This window comes from Rhinatrema bivittatum, chromosome 6, assembly GCF_901001135.1.
Source record: "Rhinatrema bivittatum chromosome 6, aRhiBiv1.1, whole genome shotgun sequence".
Classification (NCBI taxonomy): Eukaryota; Metazoa; Chordata; class Amphibia; order Gymnophiona; family Rhinatrematidae; genus Rhinatrema; species Rhinatrema bivittatum.
This window is the reverse complement of record NC_042620.1, coordinates 323,775,081-323,799,652: the sequence shown is the minus strand read 5'-3', so window position 1 is coordinate 323,799,652 and position 24,572 is coordinate 323,775,081. Positions and strand designations below refer to the sequence as shown.

The 24,572-nt window shown below is 46.7% G+C and overlaps 1 protein-coding gene across 2 annotated transcripts in view; it reads left to right on the top strand.

The window, feature by feature from the left end:
• The first annotated feature begins 10,725 nt into the window (after positions 1–10,725).
• The window catches only part of KIAA1210 (KIAA1210 ortholog), a 228,882-nt gene continuing 215,035 nt past the window's right edge, over positions 10,726–24,572 (top strand). Inside the window, exon 1 of one of the 2 annotated variants that reach the window (XM_029607596.1) lies at positions 10,726–10,956. The gene's annotated coding sequence lies outside the window, so the exon portion shown is untranslated. Of the gene's footprint in view, positions 10,988–24,572 lie in introns of both variants that reach the window. The other variant, XM_029607593.1, reaches the window with a different exon arrangement.

Below are 24,572 nucleotides of genomic sequence, written 5' to 3'. Positions count from 1 at the left end.
GCTCCGAAATCGGAGCGGCCTAGAAGGGAACTTTCCTTTGCCCTCCCCTCACCTTCCCCTCCCTTCCCCTACCTAACCCACCCGCCCGGCCCTGTCTAAACCCCCATCCTACCTTTGTTGGGGGATTTACGCCTCCCGGAGGGAGGCGTAAATCCCCGCGCGCCAGCGGGCCTCCTGCGTGCCGGGCCGCGACCTGGGGCGGGTACGGAGGGCGCGGCCACGCCCCCGGGCCGTAGTCACGCCCCCGTACCCTCCCCCAAAATGCTGCCGACACGCCCCCGCAACGCCGCGCGCTCCGGCCCCGCCCCCCGACACGCCTCCCGACACGCCCACTCCGAAAACCCCGGGACTTATGCGAGTCCCGGGGTTCTGCGCGCGCCGGTGAGCCTATGTAAAATAGGCTCACCGGCGCGCAGGGCCCTGCTCGCGTAAATCCGCCCGGTTTTGGGCGGATTTACGCGAGCAGGGCTCTGAAAATCCGCCCCTATCTGTGTTTGTCTCCATACTCCAGCCTAGCCAGTGGTCCCTCTCAGGACATCCTCCTGGGGGCGCTGTCATCTACCATCGACCCAGGGATTCACCAATTTACATTAAGTGTTCATTCCTTACACTATTAGAGCAGTATTATACAGACTGCCACTCTGTGAGAGGCCAACCCACCATAGATCATTAATTCTGCCTACAGAGTATTACAATTGTTAAGCTCCTCTCCTTTGGCGGAGTGATCCATAACTGGTTGCCAACTCCCTAGCGGACTTATAACAGATTGCCAACTCCTCCAATTGGCGGGGTGATTCATTACAGATCGCTAACTACTAGCAGCAGATTGATAACAGATTGCTAACTCCACCCCTCTGGGGAGCAGATTTATAACAGTACTCACACAGCGGTTCCACGTAGGAGATGGCACTAGGGCTTGAACGGAGGCAGGCCCTCGAGGAGCGAGTACCTGGTTCCAGGGAACAGCTCTGAGGTGAAGATGGTAATACTCACTGGTGTTGAAGATAGCGAATCCTTTCAGGCAGAAGAGAAGGTAGGAGCAGGCAGCGAGTCAGGGAACATGGGCCCTCGAGGAGCGAGTACCGGTTTCCTGATAGCGACCTGAAAAGCAAGTGAGACCCCCGAGGAGCGGGTACCCCGTTAACAATAAGAGTCCAATGGAAGATTGGAGGCAGAGTAGCTGGGTACGGAGAGCGAATCCCATCCGTAAGAGTCTCCTTGCTGACTCAAAGGCTAGCAAACATCGTAGGCTTTAAATATCCGGGCACCATGACGTCATCACAGGGGGGACGCCCCTGAGGTTTGCGCCAAGTAGGAAATAAGAGTGAGGGCCGCGTGGTGCGCACGCCCTAAGGTACCAGCGGAGCATGGCGGGAGGCAGCGCCCAAGCTGGTCCGGGGACACCGGAGAGGACGGCAGGCAGACGCCGCGGCAGCCAGGCGTCCATCCATAGCGAGAGGAGGTGCAAAGAAAGAAAGGTAGGCGGAGTGAAGCCGTCGGGAAGGGACGGTTGTAACTCTGATTCATCCCCTACTGGCCCCTGATTCCACACAGCAGGTGACTAGAGCCCCCCAGGAAGCAACAAGTGCTTTCTGGCACCCCCAGCATAGTGGTGAAAATATTTTATCCCCAAGAAAGGTAGTTTTAGCTACCGAGATGTAAGGCTGTAATGAAACAGAAGGTACTGCCCTCAGTGAGGAAGCAGCAATTCAGCACAGCCCCAGGTGTTCAGCGGCTGTCCAGGAAATCCTGAAATCCACTAGAGGATGCATACATCACTGACCAAGGGGTCTGCTAAAAACGAATCACCTGAGTTCTTCCAGTAAAAAATGAGCCACAGCAAAAAGAGAGAAAAAATCCAGGATGACTGAACATGTTATCCTCTTTGTCAGCCACTTTGAGTTACTTTTCTCGGAATCATGTCTGGACTGGGTCTCTTTACTGATGTTCAAAACCATAATCCCATAATTAATCTCCCCCCACAACACACGCCTTCTTTTCCTGCTCAGTCTCTCCCTTGCCCTTTCACACACAGAAAGGTTGAATAGCAGAATAGCGTCTAGAGAAGTTCCCAAACGTGTCCTATTGACCCCACAGCCAGCTGGACTTTCAGGATATCCACAATGAATGTGAATGAGATACACTGCACTGTATTTGTATACACTGGGTCTCCACAATGTATGCAAATATTTCCTCATGCATAATCATTGTGAATAACCAGACTGGCTGTATGGGGCAGGCAGTAGAGCAGGTTGGGGAAGTGCCCTGCCTTCCACGAGACCCTGCAAAGGACCAGAGATTGCAAGAGCTGTGTACACCCACCTCACCAGTCTAGAGCACTGGTATTCACTACCAATTCTCAAGGGCCACAAACAGGTCGGGTTTTCAGGATATCCCACATGAATGCACACTGCCTCCACTGGATGCAACTCTATTTCAAGCATATTCTTTATCGATATCCTGAAAACCCAACCTATTTGTGGCCCTCTAGGATTAGAAGTGAATACTGCTCTAAAGCAAGGGTGGCCAACTCTGGTCCCTCAAGAGCCACAAACAGTAGTCCTGGGGGAATTCTGCACTACTGCAGAGCACAGAATTTGCACAGAATTCCCCCCCCCCCCGCGCAGAATGGCCAAATTCTGCGCAGAAAATAGCAGAGGAGACCCCGGCATTCTGCGCATGGAGCGCGTCCCGCGTGTGCCATGGGACGCGGAGCACGGGACGTGCTCCGTTAGCAGCGAAGATGAAGGCCCCAGTGTGCCATTTGCAGCGAAGATAAAGGCCCCGGCGTGCCGTTCGCGGCAAAGATGGAAGGCCCCCGTGTGTAGTGAATGGAGTGTGCTCCACTCACAGTGAAGATGGAAGGCCTCGGTGAGAGAGAATGTGTGTGTGTGTGAGAGAGAGAGGGGGAGAGAGAGCAGGAGGGTCTGAGAGACAGCATGGGAGGTAAGAGAGCAGGGGTGGGTGATGCTTGAGTGGGTTTCAGAAAGAGGGAACCTCTATGAGGGGAGGGGTGTGGGGAAGGGGAGGGTGAGAGAGAACAGGAGGGTGTGAGAGCATGGGAGGTAAGGGGGGATGTTTGTGTGTGGGTTTCAGAGAGAGGGAGCCTATATGAGGGGAGGGGATGTAGGGGAGGGGAGAGTGAGAGAGAGCAGGAGGGTGTGAGAGAGAGCATGGGAGGTAAGAGAGCAGGGGGATGCTTGAGTGTGGGTTTCAGAGAGAGGGAGCCTATGTGAAGGAGTGTGTATGTGTGTGAGAGATTGGGAGCTCGTGTGTATGAAAAAGGGATTGTTTGTATGTGAGGGTGCTAGTTTGTGTGAAGGGATTGTGTATGTGTGAGACAGAACCTGCATGACGGGGTGCATGAGAGAGAGACATAGCTTGTGTAAGGAAGTATGTATGAGAGAGAAAGGGAGCTTGTGTGGGTGTGTATGCAAGAAAGAGGGCCCTGTATGAGAGGATGTGTGTGTGCGAGAGAGTGAGGGAGCCTGTATGAGGGAGTGTGTATGGTATTAGAGAGAGGGAGCATGTGTGTGAGAGAAGGAGGGTCAGAGGGAGCCTGTGTGAGGGGCAGTACTGAGAACAGGATCAAACTCTGGGACTGGCAATAGAGTGGAAGGGGTTGAGCCTAGAGGTGGAGGGGAGAGATACTGGCAGGTGGAGGAGCTGGGGCCTGAGAGGGCAAAGTGGCCAGGGGAGTAGAGAGAGCGAGTGGAAGGGACACTCTTACAGTGAATTTCTAGGGAAATTCTGCTCAAAATATTTAAAATTCTGCATCTTTAAGTAATAACTTTTTTTCTGTATTAATTTAAAATGTAATTACTTAAAGACTGTCATGTAAATTGTGTTATTTTGACCATAAGAACATAAGAAATTGCAATGCTGGGTCAGACCAAGGGTCCATCAAGCCCAGCATCCTGTTTCCAACAGAGGCCAAACCAGGCCACAAGAACCTGGCAATTACCCAAACACTAAGAAGATCCCATGCTACTGATGCAATTAATAGCAGTGGCTATTCCCTAAGTAAACTTGATTAATAGCTGTTAATGGACTTCTCCTCCAAGAACTTATCCAAACCTTTTTGAACCCAGCTACACTAACTGCACTAACCACATCCTCTGGCAACAAATTCCAGAGCTTAATTGTGCGTTGAGTGAAAAAGAATTTTCTCCGATTAGTCTTAAATGTGCTACTTGCTAACTTCATGGAATGCCCCCTAATCCTTCTATTATTCGAAAGTGTAAATAACAGAGTCACATCTACTCGTTCAAGACCTCTCATGATCTTAAAGACCTCTATCATATCCCCCCTCAGTCATCTCTTCTGCAAGCTGAACAGCCCTAACCTCTTCAACCTTTCCTCATAGGGAAGCTATTCCATCCCCTTTATCATTTTGGTTGCCCTTCTCTGTACCTTCTCCATCGCAACTATATCTTTTTTGAGATGCAGTGACCAGAACTGTACACAGTACTCAAGGTGCGGTCTCACCAAGGAGCGATATATAAAGTTTGCAGAATTTTAAATTTTTTTGCGCAGAATTCCCCCAGGACTAAAACAGGTCTGGTTTTCAGGATTTCCACAATGAATATGCATGACATAGATTTGTATGCACTGCCCCGTTGGATGCAAATCTTTCTCATGCATATTCATTGTGGATATCCTGAAAACCTGGCCTATTTGTGGCTCTCGAGGACCGGAGTAGGCCATTCCTGTTCTAGAGCATGATATAGAGTTCCAGGGGATACCTGCAACCTTAATTGACATCATACTGGTATGATGTGGCTCAGACTAGCTGTAGGCAATGATCTTCTGCACTAACTGTCAGCAAGAAGGGAGATTTTCCATCTGATGGCAAATCTGATCTAGTTTCATCCTGATCACTGTTTTGCTAAGATGCATTTGGCATACTGGATCCATTTAAGCGAATGCCAGATTAAGCTATAGAGTTTGAGTTATAATCTGTATTACAAGGCTCAGGGAGACCTGCACAGAGCAGCAGTTGCAATGCTAAAGGGGAACAGTGGGACTGAGAGTTGGGTTCTATGAGGGAATTTGATCTACTTTGGGAGGATGTGTCTAAAATCACTGCTAGGCAGATTAGATTGTCTTTTTTTGGTCTTTATCTGCTATTTATTATATTGCTATATTACTGTAAAATATTTTTTTTTCAAGAATTAGTTTTTGGGGCCAATGTACTAAAGTGCGTTAACACTATCACAAGCCTTAGTGTGCATTAAAGGCTGTTACAATGCACAAGCTAGATAATGCATGTTAACAGCACAACTAACATGCATGAACCGGCTTGCACTAATGTTAATGTCGAATATGTGCTAATGAGGTAATGAGATGCACAACTATGCAAAATAGCTCACGACCTATTAGCGCAGTGAAAAAATAGACACACTAAGCGCTTCGCAGACACATTCATGCAAAAAGCTTAAGCGCACCTCACAGAAATTTAAACTTTTGTGATCCTGTTGCAAGTATGCATGCACTTCAGCATCTCTGGCAATGCGTGCCTCACCCGACTCCTCCTCAGCTCTTAAATATGGAAGGAAGCTTTATACAGAGGGGTAGAAAGTACAACCACAGAGAGAGTAAGCTTGGGCATCTCGGTGGCAAGAATGGATTAGCAGATCCCGAATCTCGGATGTGAAGCCAGGATAGTTAGATCTGGGCATGTTCTTCAAAGTGGGACCAGTCCAGCACATTGAGAAGAGAACAGACAGAAACCCTGCCAGGCTCCCCAGCTGAAAATAAATGCAACTATTCATAGGAAATATATGTGAAAATGGAGCAAGAACTTGGTGAAGCAACGCTTGTTTATATACGGTATATATTTTTTACAACGTTGAAGCCTTACAGCTTCATGGCCCTCGTGTAATTCTGATCCCAAATGCTCTGCCCGTGCTGTGACCACAACTATTCATACAAAAGGATCTGTTGGCTGTTATGCCATTCCTCCAGCAGAGGGCGCAGGCATCCTATGTCATCTCAGTGTGAGTGCTTTGCTCAAGGGACATGTTGGTCCTGCCTGTTCGGATTTTTTTTTTTCCTTCAGTGAATGTTTAGCTGAAGTGTCACTTATGTAACCAAAGAAGAACCCCTGTTCTTCTCCCCCCTCCCCCCGGAAACCTCAGTCCTTTGTGGGCCAGGCTAGCTCTGAATCATGTAGTAGGAATTGCCTGGGAGGCCTAGGACTGTTCGTCTTGAAGATGCTGTTTTACATGCGGACTTTTCCAGGAGTTATGGAAATCTGGATGCATTTTTATGTCTTTTGCAAAAACTGTTGTTTTTAGGTATCAGTGCTGCTATGTAGTGCATTTTTAATGTAGATTTTACACTTTTTTTGAATCCACCTCTCCTCTAAAGTAATTCCTTCCCAGGGAATGAGGGAATTGTTTTATGGTCATATCTGGGAAGTTTTGAGTTGTAGGCACTCTCAGACTGCTGTAGATTAACTGGGATGGGGGGAGAATGGAAGAATGTATATCAGCTTTCTCCCTCCGCTTGCTGTGAGGGTCTCTCTCTCTCTCCTCCTATCCTCTACACTTCCGCCCTCCTCCAGGGATGACCCCAGCATTCTTCCCCTCCCCCCCCTTCCATAAATCACAGCTCCCTAACTTGTGCACCCTTGCTCTACCCTCAGCTGGAATCACAGCTGCAGCCTGGGCCCCTCCCCTCTGGTTTGTCCCCACCTGCTACCTGCAGTGCCTGCTCCAGGCCAGGTCCCTCCTCTCCTGCCTGAGGGAAGAGAGGAAGATGGAGCGGACTCTGCTCTGCTCTGCTCCCTTTCTGGTTCCCCTTGTTCCCTGCAGGCTTCCTAAAGAGGAGAAGCTGGAGCGGTAAACAGAGAAGGCCCGGAGCTTGCCAGTAGCTCACCTCCCCCATTCCCAGAACCTGGTAGTTGATGAAAAGTACAGATTTTGGGGCAAAATCTGGATAGTTGCCAAATATGTTCATGGCCCACTTCAATAGGGAAGTTTTCCTCGTTTTTGGGTGGTCTCCGCACTGGGTACCGAAGGAGAGTTTCCCTATGAAAGGTCTGCCAGCACAATCCTGCAACATGCAGATTACCCTCTTCACATTTTGGATGTGCACAGTTTCTGTCAGTAATTTATTTTAACTAGGGTCTTAAATTTTTCCCTAAACATTGGAGAATTCTTTTATAGGGAGAATTTACTTATGTCCCAAAAGTCTATTTATTATATACCAACATTTGATCTGAGATATCACATCGGTTTACATTCAGGCACTGTAGGTATTTCCCTATCCCCAGAGGGCTTACAATCTAAGGCCTGGATTTATCAAAATGCGGTAAGTACCGCACGCGATTGCAAAAGGTGTGTGGTTTATGCAAAAATTCAGTTTATTGCAATTTGCTCTAATTACCTATGCAAAGAGCTAAGTTAGTGCACATTATCAGAATTTGCGATAGGTGTCAGACCTGTTGTATTTCCTGCATATGACCACTGGGTGGACCATTCTTGAGAGAGAGAGAGAGGCCCACCTAGTAACTCGAGGTGGGGTTTAGGTGCGAGTGTAGGGGGTTAGGGGCCACTTTGACATTCTACGTGACACGTACGAACAGAACAGTGGTCTCTTGTGAAGATTTGATGGCCTTCGGAGTGAGGAAATTCACTCCAAGATGAGATTTGGGCAAGGTTCTCTCAACCTAGCTTGATGTTACCTAGGTAGAGAGCCTCACTCTGAAGGTCATCACATCTTCACAAGAGATCACTGTTCTGTTCATATGATATGATATGGTGCTACCACATGTGTTAAACACATTTTCACATACATTAAGGGCCTATCGCATGCGTTAATGGGGCTTTTCACACCTTATTGCATTTTGATAAATGACCCCCTCAGTTTGTACCTGAGGCAATGGAGGGTAAAGTGACTTGCCCAAGGTCACAAGGAGTGACAGCAGGACTTGAACCCTGCTCTCCTGGTTCATAGCCCACTCCTCTAACCACTAGGCTATTCCTCCTCCCTCTTCCTATCAGATAGTCTTAAAAGTGCTTTAGAAATAAAATAAAGACAAGTTGCCAGTAAACTTCCCTTTATTAATCAGATAAGCCTGCCTATCTGAAAGACCAAACTCTCAGCCCTGCACACGGAAGTGCATCCTCCTTACATATTAAAGATGTTTGTGCCACTTTAATCCAGAGAAGGTAACAAAAAGAAAATTATGAAATCAGCTCACTGTCTCTATGCTGCCTCAAATTAATATTCATGTCTCTAATATCTATGCCTAAGGCCTGCCCATGCATGCGGGATACCTCATGTGATACAATGGTCAGCTAAAGCAGCAAACAACTTGCCTTTATTTATTCCTAGAATGCTTTTGGCCTTAAGCTGTTTCTGTCATATTGGTAAGCTGTTTTTTTTGGCAGCTGCCAGAATCACCTAAGGATTTTGATTAGGAAATCCAGCAAATTACAACATTGGTCATCTGGTCTTGTAAAATGTTAGCTCAATAAACTGTTCCTGTTTCATTTTAGCTTCTGGAAGCCCCCCCCCCCCCCCAAAAAAACCCTGCATGTGATCATCGCTGCAGAACTAGGGTTACTGCCTAGGGCCAGGTTTATCAAGAGCAGGTCAAATCAGTCCTGAGTTGGTCCCGCTTCAGATCAGGAGTCTCCTAGGCAAATAGGACTAGAGGTTTATCTACAAAATGGGACAAAGCTTTTTACCAGCCAAGGAAGCCAAATGTGCAGTGCCGTTGGTCCCCCGCAGATTACTGCCTGGATCCCTGGATCCAGTCTTGTTACTGATGAGCAGGTGCCATTGGGCAGTGCTACACTATCAGGATGGACGTCTTTAGGCTGGCGCAGAGCCTGAAGCGGCAGTGAAACGTGGGACATTTCATAGGCCCCACGCTCACGCACACTCTGTGCTTAATGAGGAGTAATGTCTCCAAATGGCTACGACTTTGCGCATACCGTAACAGGAATGAACACTTGTAAGCCAGGCTAACAGGCCGATACAGTAAAGTACAGTGCACTCCCCAAAAGTAAAAATTAAAAAAAAAAAAAAAAAAAAAATCGGCCCACAGCCCGCAAGACGGATGCTCAATTATGCTGGCGTCCGTTTTCCAAACCCATGGCTGTCAGCAGGTTTGAGAACTGATGCCGGAAAAATTGAGCATCAGCTGTCAAACTCGCTGACAGCCGCCGGTCCTGTCAAAAAGGAGGCGCTAGGAAGGCGCTAGTGTCCCTAACGCCTCCTTTTACCGTGGGCCCTAATTTGCATAGGCCACCCTCCTGAATCGCGCGCCCAGGAGTGGCCTGTGCGCGCGCTGGGAGAGCGGGCGCTCGCCAGCTCTCCTGCGTGTTTTTCTGTATCGGCCTGTATGTTGGATTTGATTTCGGTCTCTCAGATTTACTGCTAATGCCCTTCTTAATATTTGCATTGTACCAAGAAGATCCTGGAGTTCATAAGATGTAGTTTGTAACAAACTGTAAGATATCAAGGTGTGCCTGGAAGTTTTTTTTTAATCAGGCCAGTGGCATCAAGTACAACTGGAACTATTTCCTTATCTCTCTGCCATATCTTCATGGTCTCTGATTGCATCTTTTGGTACTCAAGGATCTTCTTTCTCTGCATACAGTTCACAGACTAGTGGCTTGCTTCTGAGTCAATGGCGTTCTTGCATTTTCCTCCTTTACCAGTTTTCCTGCAGAGAGCTACTTAGCGGCTGGAATAGGAATGCCCCAGGTTTTTCGTTCTTTACATTTCTCTCGGGGTCGTGATCCCAGTGCTTTTCTAATACAGCGATGTTGTAGTGTTTGCACAAGTTTCCAGCGGATGAGCCCTGACTCTGTTTTACACAGGCTTTCTGACATCAACGTGTCACACCCAGCAACACGATATGCCATGGTTTTACAGAGACTCCCCTGAGCCAGAGCCTCGGCCCAGCGGGGTTGGATGCTGTGGCTTTCTGAAATAAACCCCGAAGTGGCCGGGATAGGAGGAACCATGAGCTTTGCAGACCCGCCCGGCTTTCATGAGGCATAGCCAAAGGCCCTGGGGAGCAAATGACTTGCCAGAGACCATTATGTGACAGAAACCGATTACTGGGAAAGCAAGGGTCTTGACAACACTAAAGTTAAGAGGATGAGGGCTAAGTTTAGGAATGTTTTAAAAATATCTCCACAGGAGTCAGCGTGGCGCCTCACTGCTGATGCTGAGGAGGGCCCTGGGTTTGAATCATGAGTGGGGCCAGTGTGGGGGGGGTCCTGCACAGGCAGGTTCACAGCCCCTGGGGGCAGGGATGGGGGGGGGGGGGAGAAGCCCCTGCCATCACATGGTCGCCAGAGCTGTGGTTTGTGGCCCCTGGTTTGAGCACTGTTGCTGTGATGGACGGATTGGGTTGGACTGAGTCCGGAAACCGCATCTCTCATCCCCCTGGATCGGTGGAAATGAAGTCCGACAGGGGCTGCCCGGATTGAGCTGGAAGATGAAAGAAGCAGGGCGAAACGACTTTTTCTTGTCTCCTTTCAATACGAAATTAAAAACCGCAGAGATAATAAAGGTGCAAACAAGCTGCAGCGGGATGTCCCGGCCTGGGAAATCTGGCAGTCACTTTGTGGGACTGTAAAAAAAAAAAGTTCAAAATAAGCAAAGCGGATTCCGAAACAGAAAGTAGACAGCGCGCTGCAACTTGGCCAAGGCTCCGGGGAGGCAGATCGTGGCCAGGGCTTAGGCGGGGGAGCACAGGCGCTGCCTTCCCCCGGCGGGTGGGGGGCGGTGACCGGGGGGAGGGGAGGGAGAGCCCGGCGAGGGATGCTGAAGACTGCCCGGGCGAGGGGAAGGAGCTCCCCCCCTCCCCCCGCCGCAAACATCTGGAAAGCTGGAAGCCGCCACGGTTCATCCCAGGGATCCGGGCAGCGATCTCGTGGCGGAGGGGGGGGGAGACCCTCGGCACTGCACAATCGACTTCCTTGGCTGGTAAAAAAAAAAAAAAAGGTTTTTATTCGAGGTGGGTTTTTTTTTTTTTTAATGACGTTTTAATCTTTCAAGCAGAGCCTGGCGAGAATGAGCTGTGCTACATCGGCAGGGTGGGCGAAGCGGGGTTTCTCGTCTTTGCTGCCGGGGACGGCTCTCGCTAGTTTGCGCGCGGTTTGCTCTAAGCCAAACGAAGGCACGGGTTAGCCAGGCCTAGGGGAAGGAGCATTGTGAGGGGGGGGGGGAGGGGGGTGGAGCCGTTTGATCTTGGGGGTCAGCCCCTGGGCCCCCGCACGCCCTGCGGAAATAAATCCCGCAAGCAGTCAAGCCAGCAGGAGGTGCCCAGGCCGATTGCTGCTGGTAACAGCCTAGGAGCAAACCCTACAGCCTCCCACTCTCCCTGTGGATTTATTTATTTTTTTTTTTTTTAATGTGAGCATATAATAGGGAAAGCCGTGTTTCAGTCTGGAAGATTAAAGCGCGATGGACAACTCAGATTTTTTTTTACAGCTAAGGCGGTGACTGGTTTGCAGCTTTCCTGTCGCTGATGGCTTGGGTTTTGGCCTTTCCGAGAGCCGGGCTGACCCCTGTATTGACCTCCTCACTGGAGCCTGAGCCCCAGGGAGTAGATTTCTATCTAAAAGCCATCAACTTTCCCATACCTGGGCCCCTCCATAGCCTCCAATGACATAGGAGGAAACATCCTACGAGGGAGCCTCTTTGGGAAATCAGGATGACATTTGTTACTTTGTTTTCAGCTGTAATTATGGGGTCTTTGACTTACCTATGGGTGGTTTTAAAGGAGGTAGGGGTGTCAGTACAGGAGGGTACTCTTACACTGAGGGCATTGTAGGAGGGTCAGCAGGTGGTGATTTGACAAGTTTGTTGATCAATGCTTGTTCTGTACAGAAACATTAGGTATATAGTCACAAGGTAAATACAGACGCTAATGCGGATTTGGCTTGTGTTACTGAAATGTGAATTAGTGACAGGCGCTGTCTATTTCTCAAGCCTGTCCATTGGGGTACAGGATTGTACTATTTCGTTATTTAGATTTTTATATTTGGCTTTTCAGCACTTCAGAGTGTACATCAAAGCGGATTACATTCAGGTACTGTAGGTATTTCCCTAACCCCACAGGGTTTACAATCTGGGGTAAGAGAGGGTAAAGTGAAGTGCCCTGGAGTGGTTGCAGGTAAGAGTGAGAAATCCACAGATAGCTCCATCTTCGATGGTCATCAGCCAGTCCTTTCAGAAGAAGTACAGTCTTTGGGTGTTAGACTGGATCTGATGTTGGCAATGAAAAGGCCTGCTGCTTTGGTGATAAAGGATGTTTATGTGAATTTGAAATTAGTAAGGCAATTGAATCTTGTATGGTGATGTTTTGAAAAAAGTGATGTGTGCATCAGTGCTATCTCTGTTTGATTACTGCAATGTATTATACCTCGGACTTCCAGGGAAATTAACCCGTAAGCTTCAGATAATTCAGAAACTGGAGGTGCAACTGTTGACAAATAGTGAGTGCCCAGTGGGTGTCTGTGGTTGCCTGTATCATTGCAGTGTCAATTTAAATCTTTGATTTTGGCATTAAGATCATGAAAGGGTGATGCTCTCCTCATTATAGTGGTAAATTAAAATGGTATAGCAGTGGCCAGGTTTCCTGGTCTTTTCAGACATGTCAACTTAAAACCTCCATCTGTAAAAGCCTTGCACCATGTGTGCTTACAAAATCGAGCTTTTAGTACAGCTGACCCTTTATTATGGAATAAAATACCACTTCACTTTAGAGAGGAAACCAATCTATTGCAATATAGGAAAGGCTTAAAAATCTTGGTTAACTGGGCTGGGACCGGATTTGGTGCAAGACAATCATTCTTTGTTTTATTATTACTGTTATTTTATGTAATTGTAATGTAGTAGCTGTACACTGCTTTAGGTTATTTTTATCTGGAAAGCGATTGATAAATGTCAATAAATGAAATGAAAATATCCATTATCAATCTAAACAATAATCCAACAACTCTTTCTTATAGTAAATTTACTTGAAGTGTTCACTTGTTAATCCCACTCTGAATCACTGAGGGTGAGTAATTCTATGTTTGGACAAACCTTTTTTAAGGTTTGAGAGAGACTTCTTTATTGCTCTGTCTTGCAAAATAAAAACTGCCCAATACAGTCCACTAAGAAATTTCCACCATCTGTGTAAACCCTGCCTCCAACCCAAAAACCCTCTTAAAATGGCTTTTGAAGTTGATCACCTTGGATCCACTCACTGCTCCGTATTAATCTTCCCAAGTAGCTCACAGCTTGACTTTAGTTCTGGTAGTATTTCTGCACTGAACTGCTGATTCTTGGTGGGCAGGTGATCTTTGCCTTTTATGTCTAGGGAGGTTTAGAAAATGAACTCTGGTGACTTTTTTCTTTGTTTTCTGACCTCGTGGGTTACTTTAGCACTGATGGCCATACAGTATGTAAAATCAGGCGGTCAGGCAACAAGGATGAAGTTTGGGGCAGAGAAATGTATCCCTCTGCTGCTTGTCCCTGCAGCCGGCGTGCAGCACAGCTTTAAAGGAATCACGCGGAGCTAAAGAGGTCTGCAGCGCAGGTGTATAGTGTGCCGGCAATTAGTTAATTGCATCCCGTGAGACACCTATATACAATTCCTGTTGCGCACCTATATTCATTTGTAAATCAAAAAGAAGAGTGCAGTTTTTGTCACCTTTTTGGATTCTTTGTAATGGACAGGGTGAAGAATTATCCAGGAATGATGTTGTACTCAAGCTTTACAGATCATACAGGGCTCTTCTTCTTCACCTGGCAGGATAGATAATTTTATATATCCGTCCACCAAAATAAAAAATTCCAGCGAGTATATCAGTTTGGGTGTTTCCCATGAATTTTCACTGAGAACTCCTTCTCCAGGTTGGAATTTAAGGTGCTGGAACATTCGTTATAAAGTACATCCTGCAGATTTTCTAAATAGATGGCAGCCAGGGTCTCCAATTCAGTTTCCTCTGCCTCAGTTATTATTATCTCACTGACCCATCACACCCTCCCTTAGCCTTTCCTTTTAGGCCAGGGGTTTTTCCTAGCTAGCCCAGGGATGAGCAATGCCGGTCCCTCCAGAGTCACAAACAGGCCTGGTTTTCAGGATATCCCTAATCAATATGCATGAGAGAGATTTTTGCCTGCACTGTACACAGATCTATCACATGCATATTGATTGTGAATATCCTGAAAACCAGACTGGCTAGGGGATACTTGAGGGCCAGGGTGAAGACCCCCCTGAACTAGACAGTAAGAGAGAGCTGAAAGAATACAACTTTTAATGAGTTATGAAAATGAACTTTGGCAAAGGGCATGCCATTAACCGAGGAGAGGCTGAAAGTGTTACCCTGGTGCTGAGAGGGCAGAGCTGTGACGGGCAAAGCCATTTCCCCTCTACTCGCCTTGTCAACTTGAGTTTGACTCTTGGCTATCTAAGGGTCTGTCTATGAGTGCATCTCTCCCCACCGATGACTTAAATTAATGTCTAATTGGTTGTTTCAGGCCTCTTACTTGCAGAAGAATTTAGTGCAGCTGCTGAAAGTGGGGGCAGCACTGATAAAGTAATTAGATTTCCTTTGGCTAAACAGAGCCCTTTATACTATGAACACGTTTGGAGAAGGGACCTTGTAACCATGTCATTTATCTCATGCAGGGCCTTGTGCACGGACAGTGCAGTAAATGGTACATCTTAACGTGGTAATTCCGAGCAGCTTCTATGAGATGGTTTTTCTGTACATTAATATAATATAGACGTATTATTAGATTATCCATCGATAATGGAACTTTTGCTATTATAACATCAAAATGCCCTTTCAGGTCAGATTTTCCCCTCTAGGATGATTAAATAATTGCAGTGCTGCTAGAGCAAAATTAGAGGAAATTAACTTTAGCCTGGAAAAGGTGGCTGGCTGGATAAACTAATCCTCTGCCGTTACAGTGCAGTCTGTGTGTGCCATGTGACGGCGGCTATTTCATCTGGACCCAAAGTTAGGTCTTTGACAGGGAAAAGTCATGCAGCGGGTTCGTCCTGCTCCTTATTTGTTTATTTATTTCCAGGCTTTTCTATACCGCACATTCAGAAAAACTGGTTAGAGTGGCTCACAACAGCATAAGCAAACATAAAATCATAAAACAATAATAAAAACAATACCATCTTATTCTAATAAAATATTAGGCGGCTGATACCAGTAACCCTGTTATGCCCTTGGGTGATACCAGACCTTCACCCTTTTTCTAAACATGGGTAGTTAGTTCCCACCTGATTTCTGTTGGTGCTAAGAGCCAATGATCCTTTGGGTACAACCATGCCTTCCCCCTCTTTCTAAACGACAGGTAATTAGTTTCCAGCTAATTTCTGATGGTGCTGAGTTCCACAATATTGGTCCAGAAATTGCAAACATTCTACTTTGAAAGGCCACCCTTTTGATTTTTAAGCCCTGGACCTGAAAACAAGATCATATAAAAAAGGGACCCTAATCCCAACAGTGTATGCAATCACAATCAATAACAAAAATACACTTGTCTGAACAATATTTTATTTTTAAGTACCCGCTGTTTACCATTTATTAATTTGAGTTTTAAATTTCTTTTATATCTTAAAGGGGCCAGCATAACACCGAGTGGTTACTTTGTCTTGCGACATTCCTGGCTCTGCTTTGATATTTAAATCCCAAGCCTTTTTGCCAACTGACAAGTGCAGAAGTTGGTGTTATGATTTATGATCCAGCCCCTGAAGCAGCACTGTTGAAACATGGTGCCATGTTGAGCCAGCGTGGAAGTCTAAATATCACATAGGATTTCAGTCGTCTGTGTTATGAACCCTCCTGTAGCTGTGCTACAGGAGGCTCCTTACCTCTTCCTGGAGGCCGCTCCAAGCCAGGGTCTCGCCTGCGAACTGTCCAGGATTTGCTCCAGGGCCTGGGAGGCCTTGATGTCCTTGGGGCCTGCCTGAGGCTGCTTGTGTTTGCATGGACTTCCAGGTGTGAGCCACGCCCTTCCCCTAGGGGCCGGGTCGGCCCGCAGCACTTCTCCGTAGTTATAGGGCCAGCTAGGTGTGGACCTGCCAAACTCCTCCCAGGGAGTCGCCAGTCTGCAGCCCTATAAAAGGACTTCAACTTCAGTCTGTCTTTGCCTTGCATCAATGTTAGTTCCCTCTGGAGGCTCCTGCCTGCCAGAGCCTTGTAAGGACATCTGTTTTTCGTGGAGCTCCTCGTCTTGTCTGCTTTTATTCTACGTCTTCGTTTCTGGATGTCTTGCCTGAGGTCCCTGGCCATGTCCTGATGTTCCGCCATGATCTTCCTCATCCTATTGTGTCTGCCTGCCAGGATGTTCTTCCCTGCGTCTTCGCCCTGAGCTCCGGGCCTTCTGACCTGTTGGACCTAGGAGTGGCCAACAGGTGGGATCCGTCCCTGTGCCCTGGAGCGTCTATTCCCGCCAGCTTTGGGGGAAGCTTCGGATGACACCGGCTTCGTCATTGGAGTTCCTCCTTGCCTGGGTCTGCCCTGCGCTCGTCCCGTGACCAGCCCATTGGGTCCGCCCGTGAAGGTGGGCTGTGTAGGGCGCCCTGAGAGACAGTGCCAATGTCCTCCTGCCTTATGTTTCGTCTTGTTTGGATCGAGTTCCTCGTCATGCTTGTGATGCCGTCGCATCAGCCCAGTCTTGTCCGAGATGCCGTCACATCAGTCATAGTCCCGTCTACGTGTCAAGGCCTCCGTCTGCCCTCAACCTCAGGCTAGGCCTGCTGCTCCAATGCCGATCAAGCGGCAGGTCCGAAAGGGCTCGGAACAGTCGGAGGACCGTTCCCCTACAAACATCACATGTTGTTGGCTCTGGGAGCTTGCAGGCCTGGCAGAGGGTCAGCCCGTCAGCCCTCGGCTCGGCCCTGAAGGTCTGGGCCCGGGCTGAGGCCCAAGGGCACACTAATCACCCCGTTCTCAACAGTCTGCATGGGAAATACCTGACAGGAGAAGTATTCATTTTTTATAGCATTGAAAACATGTAAATAAAGTAAAGTAAAAAAAAGTTCAAAAAAAAAAAAAGGGAATTACCATTTGGACCGATGATTATGGATGACCAGTAAGGCGGTAGAAACGTCGCAAAACAAAGTAACCACTCAGTGTTATGATGGTCCCTTTAAGATTTACAAGAAATTTAAAACTCAAATTCATAAACAGTAAATGGTGAATACTCAAAAAAAAAAATAAAATAAATAAATTTCCTACATGTGTGTTTTTGTTATTGACTACAAACAAGATGCCACGTGAAGATCATAAATTGCGACTTGGAGCATGTCTCCTTACTAACCTCTATAAATAGCCTGCTTCCTCATCCCGTACCACCTTAAAGTTTAAGGTCATGATCTTAAATTTTACCAATGTAGTTCTTTCAAAAGTGGCCTTGCACCTAACTCTCCTCGGGCAAGCATGCTCTATATTACCTGAAGTCATTCAGTGCTCTTTGCATGAACTTCTATCAGAGCCCCATTACAGTAATCAAATATCGGCATCACCAATGCTTGTATCACTGTACGAAATGCATGGAAATTCAACAAGCCCCGAACTTTTCTCAGTTGATGAAGCTTCAAAAATACTCTCCACACCATTGATGCAATCTGTGATTTGAAAGACAACTCCTTAGCATATAGCATCCCCAGATTTCTTATCACAGGGGCACTTGAGATGGAAATATTATTTTCCCGTCGATAGCAGGGCTGAATTAGCCATGCTGTCATGGGATCTGTCAATCAGGCCCGGGAGGCGGAGCTTGTCAAAGCAGAGAACAGAGCTTTGCTCTCTGCGGCTGCGCGTGTGTTCCCGCGCAGGAAAGTAACGGCATCTCCTCAGTCTGTTTTTTCCGCGAGCGGGAATCGCACGCGGAGCTGATATTCTCCTCAGTGTTTAAAAACAGAGAAAATGTCAAAACCGGGGTTTAAACCCTGTCCTTGCGGTAAAAGAATGTCTGTCACCGACGGCCATAACCGCTGTTATAAATGTCTCGGATCACACCACGATACAGACAACTGTGAGTATTGTTCTAAAATGTCCCCGAGAGCGTTAAAACAAAGAGCCTATAGGCTTCAAGAGCTTTTTGCCTCACGGGACCCGTCGGAGGCTCACTCATCACCGGGCCCGTTAACTTCCTCGGCTCCAACAAAAAAGAAAGCTTTCTCGTCGATACCTAAATCCTCTAATTTAAAAGGTAATGGGAAATCGAAAAAACAAAGGCCAATGGATTCTCAGAAATCCCCAGTGCCTAAAGAGCCGCAACATACCTCATCGGAGAAAGAAATCGTGGCGCCGACAACTTCTGCGCCTATGGCGCCAGATGCGCATACACTGGCGCCGATGACAGAGTCTGCGCATAACTCAGAACTTTCGGCGCGCATGACAGAGGGAAAACCATTGCGCCGCCCAGATATACGCAAGGCGCCGAAAACTCTTAGGCGCATGGCGCCGAAGACAACTATGCGCATGGAGCGGAAAGAACCTATGCGCATGGCGCCGGAAGCGCCTATACGTATGACGCCGAAAATACCTGCGAGCACGGCGCCGACTATAAGAAAACTTATGCGCACGGCGCCGATAGACCCTGTGCGCTCGGAATCAAAGAAATATGCGCATAAAATTACAACCGCGCACAGTTCTACTGCCACGCATAGACATTCAAGCGCGCATGTCTACAATTGCGCATACGCGCATACCTCTACTTCTGCGCGTAAAAACATATACGCGCATAAATCTAATTCACCGCATAACTCAAGATCGGCGCGTAAAAACCGAAATTACTCGCCTCAAAAATTAAAGAGAGAGTTGAAGCGAAAACGATACCCGTCACAAAGCTCTTCTTCTGAGGCTGAAGTCACAGATACTGAGTCGTCATCTGAGAACTATCATAAGTACTCACATCACTCCCATTCTAAAAGATTTAAAAAGAGGAGTGCTACATGGGAGATGAGTCCCTCGACTTCTAAATCATCTCATAAAGTTCCATCTACTACCGGCTCATTAAGGGAACTGGTACAAATTCCTTTCTCTACTACTTCTTCAGATTCAGAGGATTTAAAACATACTCCAATCATTAAGACACAGAGAGATAGGGAAGTTCCTGCAACTTCGCCTACAACAACTATCTCACAACAACAAGACAATCGTATGATAATGCCCTCTCATACAAGAGAAGCATTTTTTCAATTGTCGCAGTCTCTAGCAGGCTTTTATGAGACGCTTCAATCATCTTTTAAGATAACTAATACTTCTCAGGACAATGCTACAAAACATAAAGCACAGTCTAATGGAGAACAATCGGTAGAACCACTGACATTTCCCAGGATAAACCAACCAGCCTCGCCTACTCATATACAAGATACATCTCTTGATTCTCCTTCCATGCAAACATCTCCATCATCTTCAGTGGGATGTCTGTCAGATACCCAGGACCAAATACAGGAGCCGTATTCCCCTCCTGAGGACCTTACATACCCAAAAATCATAGAAAAAATGGGTACCATTCTACACCTAGAGGTCCAAAAAGAAACAGACCCTAGAGCAGAAACTCTTGGACTTCTGAAAATATTTGATACCCAGGTGGAACCAACATCTCTTCCACCTCAAGAAATCCTGCACTCCGTCTTACAAAAATCCTGGGAAACGCCTTATACAACTACAGCTGTTTCCAGGAAAACCGATATGAAATTTCGTATGAAGAAAGCATCACTATACACTCTACCACAATTACCTCACGCATCAATTGTAGTAGAGTCGGCCATGCAAAGGTTCAAGAAAACAAAGTTACACACTACTTTCCCACCGGGGAAAGACAACAAATATTTGGATGAGTTTGGAAGGAAAATATACCACAACTCGATGTTAACAGCAAGAATTATGCAACATCAGTTTTATATGGTACAATATTTATATGAGTGTATGCAAGCTATGAAAGGTATACATTCCTCAGTAGCTGAACAGATACCTCAGCCTCTTCATGACATGGAAGAATGTTCTCGACACCTATTAAGATCAATCTATAAGGTGCATGAAACTTCATCCAGGGCTTCGGCAGCAGCTATTGCAGCCCGCAGACTGGCATGGTTGCGTTCCAGTTCCATACGAGATGACTTGCATGAGAAACTAACAAACCTCCCATGTACAGGAGACAACCTGTTCGGAGAAAAATTCCAGGAAGCAGTAAGCAAATTAAAGGATGAAGCTCTAGCGGTACAATCGCTAGCATCGCATCCTACTTATTCGACTACACATCGTTATGTGGGGTCTACCCGTAGACAATCATATGCCAGAAGACCCTATAGATCTTATCAATCTTTTCATACGCAGCCATACCCTGCCTATCAACATCCTGCTCCACAAAACAATACCTCAAATCAACGAAGAGGTAAACCACGTAACCAGAGACAGCAGGCACAACAGCCGACTACTGCAGCAAAACCAATGTCATCTTTTTAGTTACTCAGCCGCCACCACAACATCAAGCTCCTCCAGGCAGAATTCGTGCTTGCCTGAATGTCTGGGAAAGAATAACATCAGATCAATGGGTTCTGGAGATAGTACATCAAGGCTACCAACTCCAATTTCTCACAAAACCCATATTGCCCCATCTTTCCACACTCAAGATCTACAATTCCCATCCACAACTGGGGGAGGAAATTGCTTTACTTCGCAAGCAACAAGCAATTCGACAAATCCACCCACATCCCAATTTGGCAGCATTTTATTCCCCGTACTTCCTCATACTGAAGAAGTCTGGGGGCCTTCGCCCAATACTAGACCTAAGGGAGTTGAACAAATTTCTCATCAAGGAGAAATTCAAAATGGTATCGTTGAAGTCAATTCTTCCTCTCATTCAAACCAACGATTGGATGTGCTCCAGCGATCTGAAAGATGCTTACATGCACATTCCAATCCATCCATCCTCGTGGCGTTACCTGTGCTTTCGCTACAGACATCAACACTACCAATACAAAGTTCTTCCCTTTGGGCTATCGGCTGCACCCAGAGTATTCACCAAATGCATGATAGTGGTGGTGGCTCATCTCAGGAAACAAGGTATAACCATCTTTCCATATCTGGACGATTGGCTCATAATAGCCTCAACTCCGAACATCTTACAGGATCACCTCAATCGGGTGATACATTGCTTACAAGAACTAGGGTTGGTGATAAATTTTCAGAAATCACACCTACAACCGACACAGCAGTTACAGTTCATAGGCGCATGCCTGGACACTACGTGCAACAGGGCATACCTCCCAGACGACAGAATATCACATTTCCGTCAACTTCTGCACACCTTGAAACATACTCAAAGGCCGTCAGCAAGACAAGTCCTGGTAATTCTGGGCCACATGGCAGCGGCGAATTTCATGGTGCCCAACACCAGGCTACACATGAGACGCCTGCAATGGGGTCTAAAACGACAATGGAAACAGCATTCACAACCATTGACGCAAAAGGTATTGCTGACCGCAGAAATGAAAAAAGATATAACATGGTGGCTCCTAGACTCCACCTTATCCAAGGGAGCATTGTTCAGCCCCCCTCCTAACAATGCAGTCCTAACCACAGATGCGTCTCGCAAGGGATGGGGGGCTCACCTCGAGATTTACGAAACCCAAGGGTTATGGACACTCTCGGAACAAAATCTTCAAATAAATCTACTGGAACTCAGAGCGATTCGCAACGCATTACGAATCTTCCAAGACCACCTGAAAGGATGCAGGGTCATGATCTACACAGACAACCAGGTAGCGATGTTTTACATCAACAAGCAAGGAGGGTCCGGTTCATGGTCCCTCTGCAAAGAGACCCTGACAATCTTCGACCATGCTCACAAAAATTGCATACATCTACAAGCAACTTACCTACCAGAGTTGCGAACACCAGAGCGGACAGACTAAGCCGCATCTTTCATCCCCACGAATGGACACTCAATACAGAAGTAATCCAGGACATATTTCTGCAGTGGGGGACACCTTCCATAGATCTCTTTGCAACAGAGATCAATACTCAAGTTTCCAAATTCTGCTCAATAAGACCAAGCCAATTCAGGATCGCCCAAGATGCCTTCCTCATTCCGTGGACGACAGGCCTCCTCTATGCCTTTCCTCCCATACCTCTCATAACAAGAACAATTCAGAAATGCATAGCAGACAAAGCTCAACTGATACTCATAGCCCCGGCATGGCCGAGGCAACCATGGTACAGTTTCCTACTTCGACTATCCATCAAGGATCCAATTCTATTACAGAATCGTCAAGATCGTCTCAGCCAAGATCAAGGAACACTACTACACCCGCTACATTCATCTCTACACTTGACAGCTTGGAGATTGAAAGGCTCCTTCTAACAGAACAAGGAGTTTCCACTTCAGCACAATTCATTTTGTTACAATCAAGGAAACTCTCAACCAGGAAAAATTATAGCTATAAATGGAAACGCTACTCTGCCTGGTGCACTTCCAACAGTGTACCACCATTGGACTGTTCCCCGGAATTGCTCATTGATTATCTTCATACACTATATGTAGCTGGTCTAGCAACGTCATCCATCAGAGTTCACCTCAGCGCCATAGGCGCCTATCATAGACCAATCAATGACATTCCTATATCCAATCACCCATTACTGACTCGTTTCATAAAGGGTTTAACACACATTCGTCCTCCGGTATCCAAACCTCCAGTTCCATGGAACCTCAACATAGTTATGGAACAGCTCATGCTTTTCCCATTTGAACCAATGGACTCAGCACACATTAAATACCTCACTTGGAAGGTGGTATTCCTGGTTGCAGTAACATCAGCACGAAGAGTTAGTGAGTTACAAGCTTTGGTCCATTATCCTCCATACTTGCAATTTCATCAACAAAAGGTAGTTCTACGAACTCACCCATCCTTCCTACCGAAAGTAGTTACCCCATTCCATCTCAATCAGACAATGGAATTACCAATATTTTTCCCTAAACCTCATGCAAACGATAGGGAAAAGCTACTGCACACACTGGATTGTAAGAGAGCTTTAACACACTACAAAGAAAGAACGAACTCGGACTCCCGTGTTTCTCAACTCTTTGTTTCCTACGACCCAAAGGCACCTGGACTGCCAGTGGCTAAACGCACCATCTCCAGTTGGATAGCACAGTGCATCAAATTCTGCTACGACAAACAGAACCTACATTTACAGTCTACTCCTAAAGCTCACCAAGTCAGAGCAGTAGCAACATCCTTAGCACACCTAAAAAATGTGCAACCCATAGACATTTGCAAGGCAGCCACATGGTCATCACTGCATACCTTCACATCTCATTACTGCCTTGACCAACAAGCAGCCACGGATGCGAAGATAGGGCAAGCAATACTGCAATCTCTATCCTCCTGTCCTCGGTGACTGCCACACTGTCAAAGATCACGTCCAACCATAGATGTCATAAATGACGTGATCGGGAGCTTTGGACTCCCATGACAGCATGGCTAATTCAGCCCTGCTATCGACGGGAAAAAGCAAGTTTGCTTACCGTAAACGATGTTTCCGTAGATAGCAGGATGAATTAGCCATGCTGACCCACCCTCCTCCTTGGCAGTCACCTAGTCATCAACTACTTTACAGCTTAATCACAGACTGAGGAGATGCCGTTACTTTCCTGCGCGGGAACACACGCGCAGCCGCAGAGAGCAAAGCTCTGTTCTCTGCTTTGACAAGCCCCGCCTCCCGGGCCTGATTGACAGATCCCATGACAGCATGGCTAATTCATCCTGCTATCTACGGAAACATCGTTTACGGTAAGCAAACTTGCTTTTATTTCCAACTTCAAGGGCATAAATTTCTCATTAGCTGTAAACAACATCCATTCTGTTTTCCCCTCATTTAAAATCAACTTATTTGACGTCATCCAAGTAACAATAGCTTTCATAATCTCCTGTACCCTACCAAAACCTGTAACTGGATCCCGTCCTAAAGGGCAAAGCATTTGAACATTGTCAGCATATATGCATATATCCTAAAAAACCTAACTGCAAATCAGCTGACCCAATGGTTTCATAAAAACATTAAAATGCAATGGTGATAGCGGGAAAACTCGTAGCACTGCACAATTCATGCTGTAGGGCAAAAACCTCTCTCCTCTTACATGTACTTCTATCACCCGTTCCTTTAAAAATGAGGAAATCCAGTTTAAAATCAGACTCCGTAAACCCAGCTCCCCTCATCACTGTAATAAAATATCATGACTGAGTAAAAGAAGACAGACTGCCTCTCCCTTATCCAAATTCCTGCGTATCGTATCATTCAAGGCCCCCAGCACTGTCTCTGTGCTGTATCCACGATGGAAACCCGACTGACACTCATCCAAGCCACTCTTCCCCTCTAAATATCGGGAATATCTCAAGGCAACCACCTTCTCAATCACCTTTGCAAGGAAGGCACTGCCAGTGGTCAATGGCTGGAACAGCGCTCCCTGTCTGAGCTTGGTTTCTTTAACAAAGGGTGAACAATTGTCTGTTTTAATGAAGCTGGGAAATCACCCCTTAGTCAGAGAAGTTTACTATACTTTGCAATCCCCAACAA